The sequence below is a fragment of the Trachemys scripta genome, chromosome 4 (assembly GCF_013100865.1).
Source record: "Trachemys scripta elegans isolate TJP31775 chromosome 4, CAS_Tse_1.0, whole genome shotgun sequence".
Classification (NCBI taxonomy): Eukaryota; Metazoa; Chordata; order Testudines; family Emydidae; genus Trachemys; species Trachemys scripta.
The window spans coordinates 15895400-15903558 of NC_048301.1; the positions used below are offsets into that span (position 1 = coordinate 15895400).

The window sequence follows — 8159 nt, forward strand, 5'->3', positions numbered from 1 at the left end:
GCTAATGAAATACAAATAATAAATGATTATTAGGATATAGTAGAGGACCTTGTTTAAAAAGTGTCTATTGAAAGAAGAGTCATTAATTTTTTGGAAGTCTCTTAGGTGTATAGCAAGGATTGTAATGTTCTAGAGAAAGTTGGTTATAAGGTAAGGTCCTGATTGTGCTCCTTGGTACACAAATGCATTACCACAAATCTTGATTGTCCTATTATTCTACATGTTTGCATCAACTAGCATTGCAATTTTCATGTCAGGCCCATTCATATCTGAGGTAGATTTGAGCCCCAATATACATAAGAACCTTATGGCTATTAAAGGATTCAACCTGTTACCTGCTAAAATGAAATCAAGCACTAACTGCCACTGCTGAAGGGACTTTTTAAACCAACTAAATCCGAAAACAACAAAAAGACAGTACCCATCTTCTGGAGGAGTTGGAGTTGTGGGAAGAAATCCATCTTAAGTTACATTTTCCTGGCTACTATCATTCTTTTCACACTTGTTTTCATGTAGGCTGAAGGAGCTTGTTCTGTTTGATGTGGCTTTGTCTAACTGCTGACCTGTTGTAACTCTTTGTAAAACATATTTCTTCTTTCTATTGTAATCCTTCTGCCCATCTAAGTTGGCAACAACAAGGACTGGGTTCTGTATCGAGGGGTTCCGTTTCAATAACGCAATGCAAAACCAGCTCAAGCCCCCACCCAGTGACCTGGGACAATTACACACCATCCCCTGGGTGCCTCTAAGAGGCAATACTTCCCCTCTCACAAGCACAGAGTCTGAGTGTAGCAGAAAATGTTTAATAACATGAGAAACGACATCAGCATTAAAATTGGAAAAAACACCACAAACAGGATTCCTAACACAAACCATGAGCAAACAAACCCACCCCAGCAAATTGGGCTGTGTCCTTTCCCTTTGGTTCTTGAATCCAGCAACCCAAAAATCACCCAGAGTCCCCAAAGTCTCTATCCCTGGTCAGCGCAGCCCCAGAGTAAAAGGAGGGGACGCAGGGTGTTAAGGGGCACCTTACATGATCCAAGGCCGTCCGTCTCTCCGTGGGGTTCCGCTGCAGCCTTCACCACGAGCCAGTTCACTTCCTGCTATCCCACAAACCGCTCCGCTCTGCTCACCGACCTGTGAGCCGCTCCAGCCGCCCCCACAAACAGCTCCACTCACCATTCCTTGGGCCACTCCAACCGTCCCCGCAAGGCTCCACGCTGCTCCTCCAGTCATCCCCACAAATTGCTCTACCAGCTGCTTAGCAATATAGCTTCAGGCTCCCCCTTAACACAGCACTTCATAACTTTAACTCTTTGGTGATTTCAGCTCAGAGTAGGGGAGCCCCAATGCTGGTGCACCATTGGCCCAAAGTGAATTCAGCTCAGCAGCCTGTAACTAGACTCCTAATAGAATCAAAGTTAGCTCTAACATGCAACAGTGGAGATGGTACAATCAGTGTTTCAAGCCCTCAGAGGGGCCCATACCATCAGGTACAAATACCTACCCTCATCCTCTCTCATTTCACTGGGTTTTGTAACCCATGCCTCTTGTCAAGCAAGTGCTACTTAGGTAATGGTGAAGGACTCACTCGTCCTTCTGTCATACAACAGTTCCACTGGCCTTGATTCACAGAATCAGGGTAACAAAACTTTATTCTTCCTGCCCCAATAACAGAGAAACTGGGGATCCCACACCAGCCAAAGTAACCACTTTCAGTTGCTGTTGTTTCATGCCAGGCGGGTGGGTGTGCCTATGCAAACAAGATCAGCCCCTGGAGTTCTTTTCCACACTCGCCATAATTCACCACCAGATGTCAGGGTAGAGCTCATCCTGATTCTGCTTACATCTTTATCTTATTTTGTTCGCTTTGTCTCCTCCCCCCATGGTCTATGGAAAATGAATCCAAGTGCACAGATAGGAAGAATCAATCTAATACTCTTAGGCTTTGTAGCTAGCACATTTAAGTGGTTTTAAGCAGTAACAGACAGAACAAAGTGAATTACCAAGTAAAATAAAATAAAACACGCAAATCTAAGTCCAATATAGTAATACAACTGAGTACAGATAAAAACCTCACCAGTAAGCTTCCTTTTACAGATTAGTCTCCTGCTACCCTGGGTCGAGCAATCACTCACACCCCCTGTAGTTACTGTCTTTTGTCCCAGTTCCTTTCAGGTATCCTTGGGGGGTGGAGAGGCTCTCTCTTTAGCCAGCTGAAGACAAAATGTAGAGGTCTCCCATGGACTTAAATAGACTTTCTCTTATGGGTAGAGACCCTGTCAGGACTGAGATCCCCACTTTGAACTTTAGGGTACAAATGTAGGGGCCTGCGTGAAAAACTTCTAAGCTTAACTACCAGCTTAGCTCTGGTTCGGCTGCCACCATCAATGGATTCCCTCCCTGGGAAGCCTTGAAAAACCCTCACCAAATCCCTGGTGAAAACAAATCCAAAACCCCTTGGATCTTAAAACAAGGAGAAATTAACCATTCCCCTCCTTCCTCCCACCAACTCCTGGTGAATCAAGATCCAAAACCCCTTTGGATCTAAAACAAGGAAAAATCAATCAGGTTCTTAAAAAGAAGGTTTTTAATTAAAGAAAAAGGTAAAGATCATCTCTGTAAAATCAGTATGGAAATTAACCTTACAGGGTAATCAAACTTAAAGAGCTCAGAGGACTCCCCTCTAGTCTCAGGTTCAAAGTACAGCAAACACAGATAAACACTCTAGTAAAAGGTACATTTACAAGTTGAGAAAACAAAGGAAAACTAACACGCCTTGCCTGGCTATTTACTTACAAGTTTGAAATAGGAAAGACTTGTTTAGAAAGATGTGGAGAACCTGGATTNGGATTTATAGTACTGTACACAGGACAGCTATTACCCTTCCCTTTATAGTTATGACAGACCCCCTCCTCTTTCCTATGCAAAGTCCAGCTCCAAGATGGAGTTCTGGAGTCACCTGAGCAAATCACATGTCCATGCATGACTCACAGTTTTTACAGGCAGAAGCCATTGTTCACATGCTACCTTGAATGTCCCCAAGTAGACTTCTTATCTGGATTGGAGCATTCCAAGATCCATTCTTCCTTAAGTGCTTCTTAACAGGGCACTTAACTTTGCAAATTCCTTTCTAAAGAAGCTGACCAAATGCCTTACAAAGCTTACTTAGAAATCAAGCAAGCATACAGCTAATATTCATAACTTCAAGTACAAAAATGATATGTGTGTACAAATAGGATGAATAGATTCAGTAGATCATAACCTTTACAGAGATATGTTACATGGCACATGTAGCATAAAACATATTCCAGTTATGTCATATTCCCATAAAGCATTATGGGATACATCGTCACATACATACAGTCATGGCTGATGTGATTAGGTTGATGCAGCATCAAAGTAGACACTGCATTCCTTGCATTGACTGTTACCAGCTTTCAGGAGCTGTCCCACAATGCCCCACAGTGACAATACAATTGATACAAGTGCTCCTGATGAGGACACACACTGCCAACACAAGGAGCCAAATGTGTGCCCACACAAGCGATTTAATAATTATGGTGGCTGTATGCCGACATAAGTTAGGTTGACATAATTTTGTAGTGTAGACATGGCCTTTGATTCAGTAGTATTCATGTGGTGTCACTCCTCTGCCAGTCTGCTCTCGTCCAGAGAGAACTGCCCCACCCTTCCCACTCTGCATGCTGCTACTTGGTCCAGTCTTGCAATATCAGCTCTGCTTCTGGTGGCCAGGGATGCAAAGTCAGCTCTGCAATACCGTATCTAATAGGGCATTATGAAGCCAATTCAATGCTGTCACCATCTGTTGGGTTGCTACAAAGTCAACTTTGTGCCACTCTGCCTAGTAACAGTGCTGTAAAGGCAGTTCTGAACTACTGCTGTTGTTCTCAGATCCTGGTCCCACAAACTTATTCCACATACATAGAATTTCCAGGTGAGGAAATTGCTCTTTAATATACTCCTTGCTCTTTAGAATAGAGCTCCTGATACCTAGGACAGAGCTCTTTTTCCCTTTTCTGTACTTGGCTTGGATTTTTTACAAAACCCAAGTCTACTACTCACAAAATCAGGATGACCCAATTGCTTCAGGGAATGCTCTTCACAATTGTTTTGCCCTTTCATGAGTACAATAACATATTTAAATGTGTACAATCAAAATAAATCAACAAATTCCAACTTAAGCAACAACATTCCATAGATGCAACTATGGGTAAGCTTTTCACCTTCTCCCCTAAATGGGGAGCCCTCAGCCAGTAGGCATTAGGGTTTACAATACCTTCTAATATATGTATATCAAGTCAAACAGAATGGCAGAGGGAGCAAGGAAAACACATTGTAGCTAACAGTGTTGCTTCAAGGATGGATTTTAATAAGAACACCTGGGAGGCTGGGGACCTGCATCCCTCTCCCCTAGACCAGGTATTTAGGCTTCCAGTCCCCCTGCAATTCATTGTGATTAACCCAGCAGGTCTGAGCTCAGTCTAAATGCACACCTGCAGTTTGCTCTCTCTCTGGGACAATGACAGGGTTACCAGGGACCAGACAGCTTTCATAGAGCACAGTACATTTATTTTAGGACAAAAGCATTACAGAGAAAACAAAACAATAAACAGTCTACATGCAAGGTAGCATACAAGGTGTCACTCATCTTCCACATGGAAACCCTAGTCAGTTTCCTGTCATTCAAACCCTTCCAGCAGGGTATTGACCTCTTGGTTACAATCTCATGTCAGTTTTAGAACCAGTAGATGCAATTCCCCCCCCCTCTTCCCCTGGGTACTTCTCTGGAGTTCTTTACCTGTCCCGAGATCCACAGTAGTTTATCCCTCTCCACCCCCAATGATTTTAGTTCTTGGGGGAGCTCAGTAACTCCCCCATGGAGCTAACATGTAATTTCTAGCTCAAAAAATACATCTGACACTTTTAAATACAAAAGCTTATGACTAATCCTCATGCTGTCAGCATTTGGTACATTTGAATATAATAGTCTTTTTGAAGTTTCCAGGCTCCCAAGTTTTCACATCTGTCACACACCCACAGTTCCAAATGAAGCCAACAGGAGCTGTGATCATTCAGCATTTCTGAAACCCATTGTGTTTTAGTACTAGCAGGGGTAAAGCCTAATAAACTCCCCATCTGAATAATTATTATGTAGTAGTTCAAGCATGAAAATCTTTGCTCACTGCAAAAACAATATTACATTTAAATTGCTGAGATGTTGAAACTTACCTGCTGCAGGCCCCTTCATGTCTAATTGTTCAAATTTAGTAACAGCAGCTTTGACTCTCCTCCACTGCCAAAAACTAATAAAGTTCAAAAGAAATGGTCGGTGAACAACACGACTATGGTAACATTTGCTGTCTGTAATGAGAAATGCTATGTCAAACTCATATGCTTGCCTTGTTAGCCATGTTAGTACAGTAAAAATCATTAATACCAGAGTATTTATATATTCTGTTTATCATGTGATTATTTCACAAAGGCATACAAATAAAGAAGAGGATCATCACAGGAGATTCATATAAGACTGTGTTTCTACCAAAAAAAAAAAAAAAGTGTTAAAACAGAAACACTGTAGGGCAGTAGTGCACAAACTTTTCCAGCCATGCCCTCCTTGCCTTTTACCGTTAAGGGAATCTGCCTGCACCTCCCTACATTACTGCACAGCCAAGGCTTCCTCAGCAGTGGACTGCTTCTACCTGGCAGCCAGGCTGCACCACTAGGGCAAAGCCCAGACCTGCCCCTCTGCCCCTTCCCCCTCAGAATCTCAGGGTGGGGAAGGTGCGTGCAATGGTCTCCGGGGGCAGAGCCAGCGCTGGGCACAGAATCTGCCAGGAGCAGAAATTGGCGTGGCACACTGGCCTACAGGCTGGGTGGCCCTCTGAGGTAAGTCAGGGAGTGGGTGGCGTTCCCTCCCTGCCCTCTAGAGGGTCTGGCCCAGACCCTGCCATGTGGGGCTGGCACAAGCTGCTTGGTGTCGCACTCACCCCCCTGCAAATTCCTCTGCACTCTCTCAGGGGGGTACACCCCACAGTTTGCTCACCACTACTGTAGGGTATAATGAGGGGAGGGAGATGACTATCGTCTCACTGAGGAAAATTACTGAGATGTTAAAACACCTAGCAGAGGGCAGGTCTACACTTAAAATGCTGCATCAGCCTGCGCTGCTAGAGTCCTTTAGTGCAGAAGCACCTACACTGGCGGGAGAGCTTCTCCCACCAGTGTAGTTAATCCACCTCCCTGAGAGATGGTAACTACATCGAAGGGAGAAGTCTTCCCATTGATGTAGCGCTGTCTGAACGGAGGGGTTAGGTCAGTATGACTACATCACTCGGGGAGGGGGGATTTTTCACATCCCTAAGGCCTGGTCTACATTGGGGGGAGAGGGGGGAAATCGATCTAAGTTATGCAACTTCAGCTATGTGAATAACGTAGCTGAAGATGACGTACTTAGATCGACTTACTGCGGTGAGTCGACTGCTGCCGCTCTCCCATCGACTCTGCCTGCACCTCTTGCAGAGCTGGAGTACAGGAGTCGACGGGAGAGTGCTCGGGGATCGATTTATCGTGTCTAGACTAGATGCGATAAATCAATCCCCACTGGATTGATCGCTGCCTGCCAATCCGGCCGGTAGTGAAGACACACCCTGAGTGACGTAGTTATACCTATATAGGTCTGTAGTGTAGACATGGGCAGAGTTGCTTTCAATAGGGCGTTGTGGGCAGGTGAGGAAGGCCATCTCTAGATTACCACTTATGTTGGCAAAACTTGTGTCGCTCAGGGGTGTGAAAAAACACCCCCTTGACAGACATAAGTTTTACCGGTATAAGTGGTAGTGTGCACAGCGCTATGTCGGTGAGAGAGCTTCTCCCGCTGACATAGCTATTGCCGCTCGTTTAGGTTGTTTTATTATATCAACGGGAGAACTCTCTTCTGTCAGCATAGAGCAGCTACACAAGTGATCTTACAGTGGCACAGCTGCACTGGGACAGTGTAGACATGCTAGTGTAGACATGGCCTAAGGCTGAGGTGATGGAGAGGGAGAGAAAGGTAGTATTCTGTCTGAAAAAGAAAACATTCCACATAACGTGCGGAGTCAAAAGAAAAGTACAAAGGTTGATTTAAAAAGAAATCAACATGCAAAAGATTTACAGACCTTGTGAGTGGAATGAGAAGGCAGATTAGAAAATGTTTAGCTAAATGATACCAATGAAATGGCATGGAGCATGTTTTTAATTACTCTGAGGTAAGGATTATGTAGAGATTAAGGGAAGTGCAAGTTTGTGAAGATAGTATAATTTGAGTGACAGCCAAAAGATCAGAGGTTGTTCTGGACTGTCCTGATTGTCCATTGCCTTGCACCTTGTGCAGTGAACTACTGAAATGCAAAGTGGGTGTCAAACACCACTAGCATGGAGTGGTAGCATGTTAACACTTGTTTGGCAGATGTAAATAACTATGTCAGGAGCATGTCAGTGGAAGTTTAGGCCTAAACTCTTGGGAAATGAATCAAGAACAACAAATAAAATAAAAGTTGATAAACTTCTTGGCTAAAATGATGATAATAGCAGGAACAGCTTTTCTGGGGTGTGTAAACTGGAGGATACTTCAGTGTAAACTGAAGGATACTTGTTTAAGTAAAAGAAAGCTAGTCTGATTTTAAGATGACTTAACCATTACTGATTGCTTTGCTATTTATTATAATATAGTTAGTACAGCACAATTGTACTATACGTACACACAAACACTGGATTCCGCTGATATCCCATGAACTCTGGGAGAGTGGTCCATTTAAAACGAGCCAGCGAGAAAAGCTGTCTGACATTCTCAAGGGTAGAGACTCAGGTTCAGGTCTTTAGTTGGTGTAAATCTGCATGGGTCCATTGGGGTCCAATGGAACAATGCTAATTTATACCAGCTGAGGATCTGGCCCTGAGAGTACACTCTTTAAATACATAGCCATTAAACAGATGATCAAGACCAGCCAACATTCTCTTCACTAAAAAAAGAAGAACAGGAGTACTTGTGGCACCTTAGAGACTAACAAATTTATTAGAGCATAAGCTTTCGTGGACCACAGCCCACTTCTTCGGATGCATCCGAAGAAGTGGGCTGTAGTCCACGAAAGCTT

The 8159-nt window shown here is 43.8% G+C and overlaps 1 long non-coding RNA gene across 1 annotated transcript in view; it reads right to left on the reverse strand.

Moving 5' to 3' along the window:
• Nucleotides 1–3582: 3582 nt before the first annotated feature.
• Nucleotides 3583–8159, reverse strand: part of LOC117877451 — an 11481-nt gene continuing 6904 nt past the window's right edge. Inside the window, exons 2-3 of the long non-coding RNA XR_004645715.1 lie at nt 5257–5330; nt 3583–3789 (exon numbers count right to left, since the gene is read on the reverse strand). This is a non-coding gene — a long non-coding RNA (uncharacterized LOC117877451). The remainder of the gene's footprint in view (nt 3790–5256; nt 5331–8159) is intronic.